General features: G+C 40.1%; 1 protein-coding gene across 2 annotated transcripts in view; it reads left to right on the top strand.

Annotated features, from left to right (window-relative positions):
• Positions 1–11,994: 11,994 nt before the first annotated feature.
• Positions 11,995–16,794, top strand: part of LOC128738123 (cuticlin-3) — a 143,081-nt gene continuing 138,281 nt past the window's right edge. Inside the window, exons 1-2 of one of the 2 annotated variants that reach the window (XM_053832994.1) lie at positions 11,995–12,102; positions 12,483–12,771. The gene's annotated coding sequence lies outside the window, so the exon portion shown is untranslated. Of the gene's footprint in view, positions 12,236–12,482; positions 12,772–16,794 lie in introns of both variants that reach the window. The other variant, XM_053832992.1, reaches the window with a different exon arrangement.

Genomic DNA, 16,794 nt, shown 5'->3' with positions numbered 1-16,794 from the left:
AATATAAATACATGCTAAAAATAAACTGCACTAGTATTCTGGTTGAATGCATCTTAGAGTGTCCAAAGTATATTCGTTGATATTTGCCGTGTCCAAAATACATTTTGGACACTGTCTAAAATAAAGTGAGAGGGTCCAAAGTATGAAAACTACATTCTAAATAAAATATAGACATTTTTATCGACAAATAGATGATCCTACAACACTGGCTTTTTGGTAAGTTGTTCTAAAAGAGAGTGTTGCATGATTTGCATAGCAAAACAAGGTGAATACACATTTTATTCCAATAAATGTAAAATTACTTCCTCTAGCGGTCCAAATTCGGTTGGTTACCCTAACATTGCTAACATATCTATTTTTTAAAATCTAACTCAACTACAGGCGCAGTTGTAGCGCACAACTATAGGCGCACATTTCTATAGTTGTGCTACAATGTTTTTTCACCTAGCAATGTATACGGAATGACACAATTAAAGGAACACCAAACTTAACTAAGGGAACATTAGCGCAACTTTTGGTACATTATAATTGAATCGGAAAAGTAATTTTTTTCTTTATAAAGCTTCTAGCACAAGCGGTTGGTAAACGGCTAGATAATGCGGAATATAGACCCCATAGTGGTCGTTAGCCTCTTATCTAGCAACTCCGATCCCGACCTCCTCGTGGTACCAGCCGGAATACGAGCAACCTCAGCGGAGATCGGGTAACCAACCCCGGTGGAAACTAAGGTCGTATACTAACCGGGAAGGAGGTAGTGAGTCTCGGCACTATAAGATGGCAGCCCCATCACGAGACTCGGTTGTGTTGCCCCAGTACGGCTACACACCTAAACAACACAAACTAACAACATTCAAGCATATTCGGAGCGGAATATTCGGCATCGACCTAGGCGACGAAATAAGGACGACGAATGGAGACTCGGGACTTGGAACTGCAGATCGCTAAATTTCGCAGGTTGCGAGCGGGTGCTGATTGAACAGCTGGAACCCCGCAAACTCGGCATCGTAGCTCTGCAGGAAATCTGTCGCAAAGGAGAGAAGGTATGGAAGATACGTGGCGGAAAGGCCCAGTTTTACCAGAGCGGTGGCGCTACCAACGAACTGGGAACGGGCTTTGTAGTGCTGGGCGGAATGCAGGATCGCGTGATAGATTGGAAGGCGATCAACGAGAGAATGTGTGTATTGAGGATAAAGGGCCGTTTCTTCAATTATAGCATCATTAACGTGCACTGCCCGCACGAAGGTAGACCCGACGATGAGAAAGAAGCGTTCTACGCGAGGCTGGAGGCTACGTACGACAGCTGCTCGTCACGGGACATCAAGATCGTCATCGGGGATATGAACGCCCAGGTCGGTAGGGAAGAAATGTATAGACCGGTGGTAGGACCCCATAGCCTGCACACCGACACAAACGATAACGGCCAACGATGTATAAACTTCGCAGCTTCCCGAGGCCTGGTGATCCGAAGTACCTTTTTCCCGCGCAAGGATATCCACAAAGCCACCTGGAGATCACCTGACCAACGTACAATGAACCAAATTGACCACGTTCTCATAGAGGGCCGGTTCTTCTCTAACATCACGAACGTACGCTCCCGTCGGGGTGCGGATATTGATTCTGACCATTACCTAGTAGCAGTACATGTGCGCTCAAAGCTGTCCACTGTATACCGGACACGTCAAAGCCGCCCTCCTCGGCTGAACATCAGGCAGCTAGATAACCCACAAGCTGCCGAGAACTACGCGCGAGTACTGAATGAGGCACTGCCTTCTTCCGAGGAGTTAGGTGCTTCAAACCTCGAAGACGGTTGGGGCAGAATACGCTCGGCCATCGGAGAGGCCGCTACCGCGGCACTAGGTATTGAGCCTCGGAGTACACAAAATGATTGGTTTGATGGGGAATGCCAACAAGCGGTGGAGAAGAAAAAAAACGCTTGGAAAAATTATCTAAGTATTGCCACTAGAGAGAACCTGGCCAAGTACCGACGAGCTAGGAACCAGTTGACCACGATCCTGAGGAGAAAAAAGCGCCAAAAGGAGGACAGAGATCGTGAAGAATTAGAACAACTATTCCGAGCTAATGACACGCGCAAGTTTTATGAGAAGGTGAACCAAACTCGGAAGGGCTACACACCGAAACCTGACATGTGTAGGGACGAGGGAGGGAATCTAATTACAAACGAGCGCGAGGTGGTCGACAGGTGGAAGCAGTTCTTCGATGAACACCTCAATGGCGAAGTCGCAGAAGGAGGCGGAACGGAAATTAACCAAGGAGCGCCCATGGAAGATAGTGATGTCCTAGCACCTGATCTCCAAGAAGTCAAACGAGAAATCAGGTTGCTGAAGACCAATAAAGCCGCTGGGAAGGACCGCCTACCGGCAGAGCTTTATAAACATGGCGGGGAAACGCTAGCAAAGGCTCTACACTGGGTTATTTCGAGGATTTGGGAGGAGGAAAAGCTACCGGAGGAATGGATGGAAGGAGTGGTTTGTCCCATCTACAAAAAGGGTGATCGGCTAGACTGCTGCAACTATCGTGGTATTACGTTGGTAAACGCCGCCTACAAGGTACTCTCCCAGATCCTGTTACGCCGGCTGTCACCGATAGCACAAGGTTTCGTAGGGAATTATCAGGCGGGTTTCATGGGGGCTCGCGCAACTACGGACCAAATGTTTACTATCCGACAGATCTTGCAGAAATGTCGGGAGTACAACGTGCCCACGCATCACATCTTTATCGATTTCAAAGCAGCATACGATACAGTCGATCGAGACAAGCTATGGCAGATAATGCACGAATACGGTTTTCCGGACAAACTGACGCGACTGATCAGAGCTACATTGGATCGAGTGATGTGTTTCGTACGCATCTCTGGGACACTCTCGAGTCCCTTCGAGACGCGACGAGGGTTGAGACAAGGTGACGGTCTATCCTGCATGCTGTTCAACATCGCTCTTGAGGGGGTGATCCGACGAGCGGGCATTGAAACGAGAGGCACGATTTTTACCAAGAGTAGCCAACTTCTAGGCTTTGCAGATGACTTCGATATCATAGCCAGGAACTTTGCGACGGCGGAGGCAATCTACGCCAGACTGAAAGCGGAGTCTAGGAGAATTGGGCTAAAAATAAATGCGTCGAAGACCAAATACATGAAAGGAAGAGGCTCAAAGGAAACAAATGCGCGCCTCCCACGGACGGTAACCGTTGACGGCGACGAACTAGAAGTGGTAGAAGAGTTCGTGTATTTGGGATCGCTGGTGACCGCGGACAACAACACTAGTAAGGAGATCCAGCGGCGCATCCAAGCGGGAAATCGGGCCTACTTTGCCCTTCGTAAAACGCTACGATCAGGAAGCATACGCCGCCGCACGAAGCTAACAATGTACAAAACCATTATTAGACCGGTAGTTCTTTATGGACTTGAAGCCGTGACGCTGCTTACGGAGGACATACGCGCCCTTGCCGTGTTTGAGCGGAAAGTGCTGCGGACGATATTTGGCGGAGTACAAACTGAAAGCGGAGAGTGGCGGAGGCGTATGAATCACGAGCTACAGGCACTGCTTGGGGAGACTCCCATCGTACATCTAGCGAAAGTTAGCAGGCTACGGTGGGCCGGACACGTCGTAAGGATGCCGGACGACAGTGCGACGAAAACGGTCCTCTTCAACAACCCCACCGGCACCAGGAACAGGGGGGCCCAACGTGCACGATGGCTCGACCAGGTCGAAAGCGATTTGCGACTTCTGAGACGACTAGGAAATTGGCGACGAGTGGCCCAAGACCGAGTTGAATGGAGACGAGTGCTTGAAACAGCACGAGCCACCCCGGCTCTATGCTGCTGAAGAAGAAGAAGAGCACAAGGGATGCAATTGTCTTGCCTTGTGACAAATACCTTGTGTTTGATAAATTTATATCCAACATGTAGCTTGAAAGTATAATCAATATATATAGAATGCCAGTGTCACTGCAGTGCGCGTGGTAAACATCACACATGTTCAGATAATGTATTTACATTATATATGCAAATGTGTGTGTGCCTGAGATTCATCAAAAGGGGAATCTCATTGTCAAACTTTGACAACCAGTTTAAAATTTCAAATATGACTGCCAAGTAATGTGATATAAAAAGCTTCGCTTGCTTCAAATTTCTGAAAAAATCGGTGCAAAAGGGTGCAGTTGTGGGATTCTATTCATCCGGACGAAAAGAAAAAGAACGTTTAAAACCATTTCACTGGCATAAAAACACAGCGGAGAACGCACTGATGACAGCACCAACCAGCGCACAGATTAAGAACAGATAAATAACAATGAGCAACTCTGACAATGAAGTTCCCGATTCACAGACTTGATACAGATTGTTAGCATCATGTTTACCACAATGAGTCCTATAGAAAAACAGCGACACTGGCATTCTATATATATTGATTCTACTAGCTTGAATCATGTAGCCTAATAAACAAGTAAAAAGAAATTACATTGTGCTTAGCTACGTGACTAATGGAGCGTCTACCCTATACCCATTAAAATGGATTTCTGTCTGTCTGTCGGTATGTTCCTTATAGAATCGAAAACTACTGAACCGATCGGCGTGAAAATTAGCATGTAGGGGTTTTTGGAGCCGGGGAAGGTTCTTATCACAGAACGGAAGATCAACTTCAAGTAAAAGCGAATTCAAAAACTGACCACAAAAGGAATGCAAACACCAGCAACGATTTTTTCTTACTTCGAGTAAGTTTCTCAGACCGTGCACATTTATGCCACTTTGACTGTGGTATAAAGTGGTATAATATTTTTCTACACCCAAAACTTGAAACTATTACTTTAAAAGGAATAACGAAAAATTCTTCTTTTAGTAACAACTTTGTTACTTAAAGAGTAATAGCGTTCGTCGCCGGTTGAATAATAACATATACTAATGCACATTGTATACATTATACAGCCCAACTGTTTGCTGTTTGCGCCCGCGCTTTGATTTACATTCATAGCATTACTGTTGGATAGCACTCAATACAAAAACGCTGAATGTGAATGTGCGTTGTAAGTTGAATTTGCTAATCGTTACCGTTTGCATCGGTGGACTAGCAGTCCTATTCCTTCCTATAACAAATTACAGCAACCGCGGGCCGTATTCGAACGAAAATTAATCGGCTGAAAACTGTCATCCGGAACTGTCTGTTGTTTTTTTTATTGTAAAGATGATGACAGCATTACCATTTGTGCAATCATCAAAACATCTAAGCAACCATGTGCTACTCGTACTGACAGGAGCATCAGATGGGACATAACAAAGAGCAACGTGACTGACATTTGAAAACATTTTTTCACCAGCTTTTCAAAAGGACCAATTTGAAAATTTAGATAAACCGAGTTGGGTTTTTTCCTATGCTAGCCCAGCAGAGAATAACCCTTACTCGGTTTGTTTACATTTTGCAGATTGGTCCTTTGAAAAGTTGTTGCCGACTAGCAATATGTTCGATGTTAGCTGCAAAATATGGCTGCCTGCTAGCACCCTGGTTTGCATCTGTAAAGTGTGGGCGTATTGGTAAGTTTTGTTTGCGTATTCCAATACGAAAGAGTAAAACTGCGCGGCCAGAATTTCTGGGCAAAAAGCAACTAATTATCCATTATCGGATATTTTGAAAACCATGGTTGTTTACTGAATTGCAGTATATTTTTCCAGCTAAAGTACAACGTTAAACGAGTAAACGAGAAATTGTTCTATTGAGCCATATGAATAAAACAGTTTGCATTGCTTTTATTGTGTAAGCCTTACGGAAGAAGCAAAGCAAACTATTTTATTTTTACCGGCCATTGAATTCTAGAATATAGTTCTGCATAGAAAACATAAACATAGCTTATTTTCAAACATAGCTTAGAAAACGTAGCTTATTTTCAATCATCCGCTCTGAAAAAAAAATGAATTGACATGCAAACTAATACTAATTTCCAAAAGTTAAACAAACTAGCAGCTCTGGTCATGACAAACATGTAATCGGTTTTAATTATAGGGTTCATCTACCAGTTATGGATCCTTTTCATATTATGAACCCAGGCATATATTTTTTCTAGCTTATAATTAGTTTTGTATATATTCTGCTTGAAACAGGATAAAGGAAACATCAAAGACACTTTAATTTATAAATTTATTTATTAATAGTTTATTTATCTTCCGAGTTCGATAATCAATGTATAAACATCAATATTTTCACCAAACGAATATTTTTAGAAGGGGAAAGTCGCTGAGAACATTGTGCTAGGCACCTTCCAGGGAACGATGTCTTACATAATTCAGCTCATTAATCACAATTGCGGTACATTTATTGCACAATTTGTTGCACACTGTGCACTCAAGTGACACCTTTTTGACACCTAAACTTTAAAATCTTGAAATTTAGCAGCTTTGCCAATTTTTAACATTGTCATACTGAACAAACGAGCACAAGTTTTAACTGATCTGAACCTTGCCGGCACAATAAGCTACAATTTAAACAAAATTGGCACGAATATGGTGCATAGTGTTCTAAGCGACTTATCATTGTATTTTTAGCAAAATCTATTAAAAGATTTACAATGCAAAAGATGTCATATTTTGCAAATCTTCTCCATGTAAATACGTTAGTATTCTTGTAACAGATTCTGTTTGTAAGATTAATGTGGAAAATACAGCTCAACAATATGATGTGACAATATTGTTAAAGATGTAAACATAACTTTTTGGGCATTTCGGGTAATCAAAGTATAGTCAATATATATATAGAATGCCAGTGTCGCTGGTGTGTCATGGATATTTTGGTGGCAAACATGTTGCTGGTTCGTGTCTTGGATACGGGAACTACATTGTCAAATTGCCCAATAGAAAATTTTCCTGCCGACGAAATACCCCAAAACGACCAAATCGGGTGATTTATCCTACGTGATTTACGGAAAAGCAGGATTTTTTATTGGGTTGCCTTTTTAGTTTGACAATCAGATTCCCGTTTTGAATCGATCACTCAAACATATGCGCATACAGTGTAAATACGTAATTTTCAAATGTGTGATGTTTACCACGAGCACTGCACTGCGACACTGGCATTCTATATATATTGATTCTACTGTAATCAATTAACTACCAACAATCAACTTTTCTCTCATAAGAGAAATTAATTCAAGTACAAAAATGTCTTCTTCTGGTTATTATACCCTATAAGATGCAAACGGACAAAAGCGACGTCGATCTGCGAATGGATCCATGTGGTTTGAAAACTGGGAATAGGTTTCTAAAATCACAACTGCTTGATTTCGGCGCTAGTGTACACATACGCTAGCGCTAAATTTAGTTAGTGAAGAATAGAGTAATGAGCGAATATCACATCAATACAGCTACAAAAACTAATCTCTAACTAACACATATAGTACAATTTGCGAATGTGTGGTTCATTGCAAAAACGCATACATAGATGCAGCGGTCATTTTTCTTGTTACTTTTAGGTTGTTACTCTTTTCGTCTAATGTACGGTCATAAGACGAAAAAAGTAATAGATTATTGCTCAAAAACAACAAAATATTCTCCCCGAGTTTTGGGTGTATGCTTTGAATTGACCGTTAGCTCTACAGTTCTACCTGGTTAATAAGGATTGTTATTATTAATGACAACTTAAAGAAGATATTAATGAAAAGTTATAATCGGAGTAGAAAAGTGATGCAGTATAATAAAGATTTTACTGTTTTGAAATCTAATATCAGTAATTGAAACTGAAATTAAGATTTCAGTTCTTTAGAACGAAGATGATTTGGGACTTGGAAGCCGTTAGTAGATAAAATGATTTTAGTGGAAAGACTTTCGAATACAGGTTGTTACTCTACCTGCTACCTGTCAAAATTGCACAACTTAGACGTTTAGCAAAATGGAACCTGCTTATTTTTTCCCTAAGTTCAATAGATCGTTTCATTTTTGGCACCGATCGTTTTTGGTTTAACACTTCATGTGTCTAGACCAATCAGCATCTATATTAAAGCACACGTGTATGAAATTTGACACCAATAGAGCCTCTTTATTCGAAGTACAATTCCCCGATAAGAACGCTACGACGGACCGCTTTAACGGCTGGTAACGGCTGTAACGGTCTGCGGCTGGTTCGCCTTAGCCTATTAAATGGACATAAATTGACCCCCGGTACATAGCCATTTTTCTGTGGTTGAAATCTAGACGTCAAAAGCACTGGGCGGGAAATCATTTCATAGAAATTCTATGGGGCGGCCATTGTTGTTTCGGGGCCAGCATCGATGGGTCCATCAGTATGAGGCTATTGTCAAATCATATGTGAGAGTGTATTGGTGATACCGGACTGACTTAATTGGTTCCAACATATAGAAGTATGTGTGTTTGAAAATATTTACATGCTTATGGTAACTTTGCTCACGGCAATTTGACACTTTGACTCATTAACAAATCATTGCGTACTACTGTCACTTTAAATGTAACATTTATGTGCGTTATTTTCACAGTTTAAAATTATGCGTGGGACCGTCGCTCATAACGATTTGTATCGGATCAATTTTAAGTGCGAACACAAGGTATATTCATTATGCTTCTGGTAGGATTGAAGTAGTTGTGTGAAAAAAATTATAAACATCTACAAAAAAAATTCACACAAAACACAAGCCGCTTTACAAGGGTGAACCTGTTATCTCGCACATCGTTAATACCAGAATATTTGACAGGTCTATTGAAAGTGGTATAATTTTTTCCGTGTAAAAAGCGTTCCTGTTACCACTAGATGGCAGTCAAAAATGAACTGAGTTGTATCCAGTTTTCAAATCGAAGATGATATTCCTTTCTTTGTTCTTATGATAGTTAGAGATCCCTCCCCCTTCTAAGAGGGGAGGGGGGGGCTCCCATACAAATCAAAACACAAGTTTCTGCATAACTAGAGAAATAATCAAGCAATTGGAACCAAATTTGGCACGAGGGTGTGTTTGGAGGCAAAAAATTTTGTTATGGTGAATGGAGACCCGGGACCCGGAGAGGGCCCTCCCCTCTTTAGAAAGGGAATTATGACCCGACTCCCCTTTAAGAAGGGGGGCTTCCATACGTATGAAATACAAATTTATTCATAACTCTGGAACCAATCAAACAAATGGAACCAAATTTGGCATGTGGGGGATTTTGGAGCCTTGAATTTATTTTATAATGGTTAGAGACCTCTCATCCCTGTGGCGATTTAAATGCTAATTGGCTTGCATTTGAATAGCATTGGTGATGCTTATTGGTTACCTGGGTTGCTTTCATAGTTACGTAACTGCCAAAATGAATCATGTAAGGTTGAACTCCTCAGAAACTTGCAAAACTTGAGATTGTGGCAAAGATCATCCGAGATTCATGATTTATGAACAACACAGTTTAATTTGTGGTAATACGAAGTTTGTCGGGACAGCTAGTAACAAATAATTATCAATACAAACAACTTTGTTGAAGACATTATAGCTGTATCTCTTCATAAAAATGAGCTATTAAGCGTTATTTGACAACAACCCTTAAAAACAGTTTTTTGTCTCTAAATTATTCTGGTCAATTTTTACGAGTTTTTAGCGTTCTAGAGTGTTATTTATCTTACTAAAATCCATGTTTTAGTGGAACATCGTTTTACGATATTTTCTGAAATTGCTGTGATATTGCGCTTCTTCGGTCAAAAATAGTACAGTTGGATTTCGAATTTGGCAACAAACACGTGTACCTATGTTGCCAAAATCGAGACCGTGCCAAAATCGAGATCTTTTTCAACCTAAATAAATTATTCCCATATGCAACATACATTGATTTTTTGTCAATATGTTTTCGCTGTTAGTCATTTTTAACCCTTTAGTGGCCATGTATTCATCCCTTCAACGCCCAAGTTGTGAAGAAAATTATATGAACTGCTGGGCAAATTACGCAGTTTTTCGGCGAGTTCATTGGAGACAATTTGGGGGGAAGGCTAACATGTAGATTATAAACATGACAATTATCTCCCCATTTTATAACTTTTTACAATCTTTTTTTTTGTTTTGTTGGTAGTAGCTTGGCAAAGACTTTTATAACTTTTGAGGTTTGTAAACGTAACACAACCAGAGAAAAAAGAAAAAGAAGACAGAATTTTATTTTTTCAGGCATCTTTTCTTCTTCTTTTTCGTTTTTTTCAGGTTTTGTTTCGTTTACAAACCTCAAAAATTATAAAAGTCTTTGCCAAGTTACTACCAACAAAACAAAAAAAAGTTTGTTCCAATACGTTGTGTAGTTTCTGAGAAAAAGGTACATAAAGTTTGAAAATCGTGGTTTTTCAGGAGCAGCGTTAAAGGAAAATTTGTTCTCCACATTCAAGGTTGAAACTTCACAGCCAGCTATTTAGAGCACAAGAAAATCTACGGGACTAGTAGGACGATCCTCCTCCTCCTCCTCCTCGTCGTCGTCGTCAGCAGCTTAGAGCCGAGGTGGTTCGTGCTGTTTTGAGCTCCATTCAATTCGCTCTCGGGTTACTCGTCGCCTATTTCCCAGGTGTCTCTGAAGATCGGCTCGTTTGAGCCTGGGTAATTTTTTTCTTGATCTTCAACGTGATTATTTTAGGCCCTCTCCTCCTAGCCTTTGCTTTCAGTTTAGCGCAAATCGCTTCCGCCGTATCAAAGCTTCTGGCTCTGAAAATCAAACCGCGTAAAAAGCGACTTCAGTGTATTCTATTCTAGAAAGTTTTAAACGTGTCTGTCGAGCGCAATTGTCAATGGAATAACTAATAACAGCTTATCCTACATTGAGATACACAGACCGAAACACTAATATTTGCTTAGTTTTAGAAAACTGTCATGTATGTACGCTGAAGTCATTTTTTACGTTAAGATTACGAATCATGTAAATCAAAACCTCATAAAAAACTGCGTAAATTCCAAAATCCGCATAGAAACAACCGCGTATAATCTAAAGTTCACTGAAAACAGTCGAGTAAAAACCGCGTAAAAACGATACCAGTGTATTTGAATCATGAGTCTAGTAATTGTAAATAACATCAATTTCAAATAAACCGATTATTTTAACATTTTACAAAAATAATTTTTTGTGTTGCCAAAAACGAATACTTTTGTTGCCAAAATCGGTCCGTGCCAAAATCGAACCATGCCAAAAACGAACCATGCCAAAATCGAAATCCAACTGTACTTTTTTGAGCTCAGATATGTCTCAAGGTGGCAAATGGGGGCAGATCAAATAACTTACACATAAAAGTACAACAAAAAACCTGTAAAAGCAAGTATCAGTTGCCTGTATCTGATTGTGTCCTCAAAAGTTATTGATTATTGACACACATATATTCTTAAGTGCTTTTTACGAACAAATACATAATTATATTTCGATAACCTTAAGAGATAGATAATTACTGTATTCGACAAAGTTACTTATTTTAGTATGTTCTACAGCTTTTATAAAGACATCGTATGTTGGTACGCATTTAAAACTTTTTATAAGAATTACCCTAATGTGTGGAACCATGGCCACCCTAATAATGCAAAAAGATAGAATATAATTCATTAGTAAACTGGCATACTTTGAGCAAAAAAAATTTTCCTGATTATGTCAGTTTTCCAATTATATCAGCCCAAAATTTACGAAGGGGCAGATATAATCGGAACAATATTGTATTTAATTTATTTTTGAGCATATCTATTTCATCTCCATACAGCAAACCAATACATCACAGTCATTACCAAATACCTATACCGAGAGCAGCGCGAGCTCAGACTTCGCTTCCATCATCGTCACCATCATCATCGGCACCATCATCATCATTCATTGGTGATTCCAATGCGCACCAGTCGCCGCCACTCAAACACTCCAATCCGGGTGGCCATCGCAACAGCCTCACACATAGAAAAAACCTGTTCCGTCGATCGGCTGTGCTGGCGAGCGGCTGAAGTACGAGTGGAAGCGGCAACAGCACAGCACAGCGCAGCGAGGAAACACAACCCAACATGGGAGATTCAAGGTATTCCTGTCTGTGGTCGAGTTGAAGTCACCGCTCGCTCAACTGGTTGGCTCAGTACGTTTCGCGCTTCGGTCTGTTTCGTGTGTGCTTCTGACTCGTGATCGCTCTAGTAGCTGTAGGTATCTAAATCCGCGAGTGTTTTTCGCGTTCAACTGAGGCTGGCTGACAACAGCAGCCGCAGCAGCAGCAGCAACAACAAGCAGCCTAACTGGCCACCCATCTTCAACCATCTGGTGGTCTATTTCGAGGTGGACTCGCGGTTTTTTTTCATTTATTGTGCCTTTTTCCCGATCCGAAGAGATCTTTTTTCATATTGTTTGTTGTTTTCGCTTACCTGATGCTGAGTCAATTGATTCTCTTCTATTGGATTACGGCATAAAAAGCTCTGTTTGTTCAGTTTCACCTGGGATCTTTGGGTCATTTTGGTGGATTTCGGTGGAAATCTAACAAAATATAGGCCTTACTCATAGTGCTAATGTTTTAAATATTTTACAGTGGAAAGGAAGAATGAAAATTGGCATAGTTGAGTGTATTTGATAACCACTGTGTTAGTTAAGATTGAAAGTGATGTTTTGATCGATCGTTGATTAGTGTCGGTGAAGATCTGAAAGGTTTATTTCTAAACCAGTATAGTTGCTTGGAGTGTTTTCAAGGAAGTTGTCGAGCGAAGAACTCGTTTGATCTGCTAGTTTCGGACTCGATCAACAACGGCCTTCAGATCGGCGTCAATTCGGATATCGAACCCTTGCTGGATTACGTAACTTTTGCAAAAAACGGCCAGAGAGTAAGTAATCAATTTTGCAAGTCTACAGTTTTCGTCTCCCAGTAAAAAGCAATTGCGCTGTCTCTGTGGGGATTTTTATTCATGTAGCCACTCGGTACTACGTCAGACAGGTTTTACGGTCAACAGTTTTTTCCACTCAAGCTTTGATCTGTGCATGAGAGCTAAGTAAATGACAATCACCATATACCAGTACTGAATGAAACATTCGATACTCTTGGACTCCGGCAGCTATCGAAACCAACTGTAGCTAAGGGTCGCACCTTATGGCTGGCCTGGTCATGCGTCAGCCGTGAACGTTCAGGGCGGCGAACCGGTTTTTTTTTCGTTCTCATAAAACTTATTTTTAGTGGCAGTCAAATTATGGCTTGGGAGAATGACTGGCTGGTGGCTGGCCGCGTTGCTCGAATGGACTTAGTCATTAATTTAACCGCAGAAAGTGTAGCGATTAACGCCTACCACCCTGGGCGCGCGATTTGACCACTGAACCAGATTATCATACCGTACGGTTTTAGTGGGTAATCTATCATTAAGGCAGCTTGATTTGAACGCACGTCTAGATGATCAGAAATTTGATTTTTTTTAAATTTTAACAAAGAGATATTGAACTTTTTTTCGAAAATAACTGTCTGTTGCATGTAAAAAATTCCTGTTGTTATTTTCCATTTTGACATCACGCGAATTCAAGATGTAGTTTTAAACGACCCGGAACCAAAAATTCATATAAATTTTTATTTGTTATAACCAATTACGATCAGTCACATAGTTAGTTTTCCAATTTAAAATAATTTTCAAAAGAGCATATGTAAAACTAAAATTAAAGCAATTCTAATTTCAAAAATACATATCTTGAAGATAATTTACCATAACAATATTTCAATATTTTACAAACAGCAGTGACCAACAAATGAAAGCTGGGCAATGTTTACAAAAACACACATTTAAAAATTTATATAACCCTGCGATTTTCTATAGTCTAAAACGCGTGTTAGCTACCGTTCGAAACGAAAAAAAGCTTGTGCACTTAAACATTGTAATTCTAAATGTATTTTTTTCCTTTCACCCATGTCGTAACTTCATTGTTATTTAGTTTTGTTTTCTTCCTCATTGGTTTTCTCAATCCTCAAAAAAAAGTTTTAAATTATGTTTCAGTTCTGTTTTTTGCGCTTTTATAAATTTTATAAGTTGGTCATCCAATAAAAAAAATGATATAAAGCACAAAAGCCTTTGATTACTTCCTTGACCAATGCCAGACTAAGTTGTAAACATAGATAAAATAGTACCTACATTCCAACTTAAGTTGCCAGACTCTACCTCGTTAATATTAAGCAAGCCACGCCAATAGTTGTTAAGCTCCCAAACGATGCAATTTTCGTAGATGCATGCTGCTGCAATTCGGTCAACTGCAGCTTTTATATCAGTGGAAACTGCGTCTCCTTGTGGGTACTTTTTCTTCAAATTGCACGATGTAAGAGGAAATAAAACCGGGCAGCTTAGTTGAGCCCGATCATGAAACCGTGTCTGTTGGGAGATATATAGCTTTCGGAATGGATAAAAATTGCATTGCCAACAATAACTTATAAAAGCTTGGAAGTGGTTGATAAGCTGATAATACTTTTCTGGTACACCTATAATTCCGGTGATCGTTACTTTTATAGATGAAGAACATAAAGGACCGTTTCCGGTTATTAGGAAATTATTATTTTATAACTTTTATATTGAGATATTAAATTTTGATAAATATTTAGGTAGTTGTCCAACAAGGTCTAATTGGATCGCAACCCAATGAGACAAACCGACGGACCACATGGAAACAAAGAAACAAAATAACTTACATTATCGAATTACAAAATTATAAAATAAAAGCAAATAGTAAGCCGTCTTCGCAGAGATGACACGCTTTGAGGTTTGCTACAAGGTCAGTTTTAGAAAGTCATATTTGTAAAAAAAGAAGATTCCAGAAGGATGGGATATTTTTTCTGATTGATTTCCATTTCTCTCCATCACGTATCACGGATTTTTTCGTAAAATATGCTTTTTATATGAAAAAAAAATAAATACAAATTTTAAAAACCACAGTTTTTTGTATAAAACATTACACAATTTTATACATTTTGGTGAACATGAGAGTGTGATTGTTTTCTGCCCGAAATTAACAGAATTTTGACTTTTTTTGTTACACCCTCGGTCGAAATTTGGGGTTGACAACCATTCTGGCGTTCTCTGGCTCTGTATTGTCGTGTTTCCTACTCCTAGCATCCTTTCATTTGGAAGTCTGATTGAACATTCTAATAGCTTAGAATACGGTTGAATGCTCAATTCCAAGCTGATTATCAATGCATTGATGGGAAGCATTTGGATTTTCGGAATGAGCGTTTTGTCTGCACACTTTTTCCTGTTCCAAAGATCCCTGTAATAGCTCAATCGTTTCTGATGAAACTCTGCCGATTATAAACCAACAAATCTCTTTTCATTTTGGGATGTCCCAGAAGCTTGAAGTTGTTGTTTTTGGGTGGTACGACCTTCATTGCTTTCAAGGTTGGTCTCGACCTCGCTTTGAAGTTAAATTCATTTAACCCCTCGACTTTGCCGGAAGGTATTGCATTCCACGAGTTTGAAAATTGATCTCCAGCCGTGAACTTGACGCCAACGCACGATACTCTACCGGAAGCGATAAAAAGCACGCGCGTTAATTTAGACGATGGTAATCCCTAGTTTGCCCCTACCACCACCGATAATATCATCTGGTTTTATTATCAGAATGTCAGTGGATTGGGGATCAAACTTGACGTTATCCCTCTGGCATCTTTCAATTGTAGCTAAGATGTATTTATGCTAATGAAGATGAAGATGACAATATGAATTCACTGCGACAGGGTTGTTTCCATGTTTACATGTTTCCACGTAACGGCAATAGGCTGAAACAAGTGTGTACTTCTGCTACCATACGAGGCCATCGTTTTCTGTTGGGTATTATTCACGTAGTTTCCGATAAAAGCTGGTGAACTCTATAATGGCATCTCTCAAGGTAATACGCGCGCGCGGTAATTACAATCAAACCCGCCGCAAGACGAAAACGACACATTTCCTAAGAATTCGTCGTTTTCAGCTCCAGCATATAGCATATCCGTATAGCATTGGTTGATGGTTTAGACTTCTTGAGCATAAACCAAGTAAACCTACAACTAAATAACAACAGTCGCTCTCTAGATTCAGTTTTTGTGTCTGAGGTCAGTCGTACTATAGTATTTGGATCTACTGTAAGTCTACCCACATAAACTGGCAAGTCCTTGAAATGATGGTGGATTTCCCTCTTACTACTACTACTACTACTACTGAGGTCAGTCGTACTATAGTAGGGGAGTGTCGTCGAGGTTGGGCCTCCGTAAATTACTCCGTATTACTCCGTAAATTGTTGCAAATGGGCGCTTCGACCAGATGGGTATCGTGCTTTCATCCAATCTAACTGGAAGAACGCCGCATGTCAAACATGACCCAATGCGTCTCTTCATCATTTGTTAATTAGTCTGGTGTTCCGCATGGGAACAATTTAGGACCACTTTTGTTTGTAACTTTATTCAGCAATGTTGCACTCTAGCTTGGCAAACTCATTTACGGCGGTGCGCTGTATGGACGTCTGCCTCCTTTTGCAAATGTTGCTAAACGTGTTCGTCAATTCAAAAAAAGATCTTCGTATTCTACTAGATCCTAAACTTATCTTCCATATGCACTACAGAGCGATTATTTCTAAGGCAAAACAACAACTTGGCTGGCTTCGTATCCCAAATTGCCAAAGACTTTACGGTTCCGCATTGCCTAAAGGCGTTACATTGTTCTCTCGTTAGACCAATACTTGAAAACGCTTCTATAATATGGATTCCGAACGACGTAACATGGAACTTAATGGACGAGCGAGTCCAACAAAGATTCATACGGCTCGCTCTCAGGAACGCTCTCTGGTACTTTTGAGCTTTGTAAACGAAATACAGCTTGAGGAAAACAAAAAAGAAGAAAAAAAGATGGCTG

Source organism: Sabethes cyaneus, chromosome 2, assembly GCF_943734655.1.
Source record: "Sabethes cyaneus chromosome 2, idSabCyanKW18_F2, whole genome shotgun sequence".
NCBI lineage: Eukaryota > Metazoa > Arthropoda > Insecta > Diptera > Culicidae > Sabethes > Sabethes cyaneus.
Note: the sequence above shows the minus strand (reverse complement) of the source record. Positions and strands in the feature narration are given on the sequence as shown.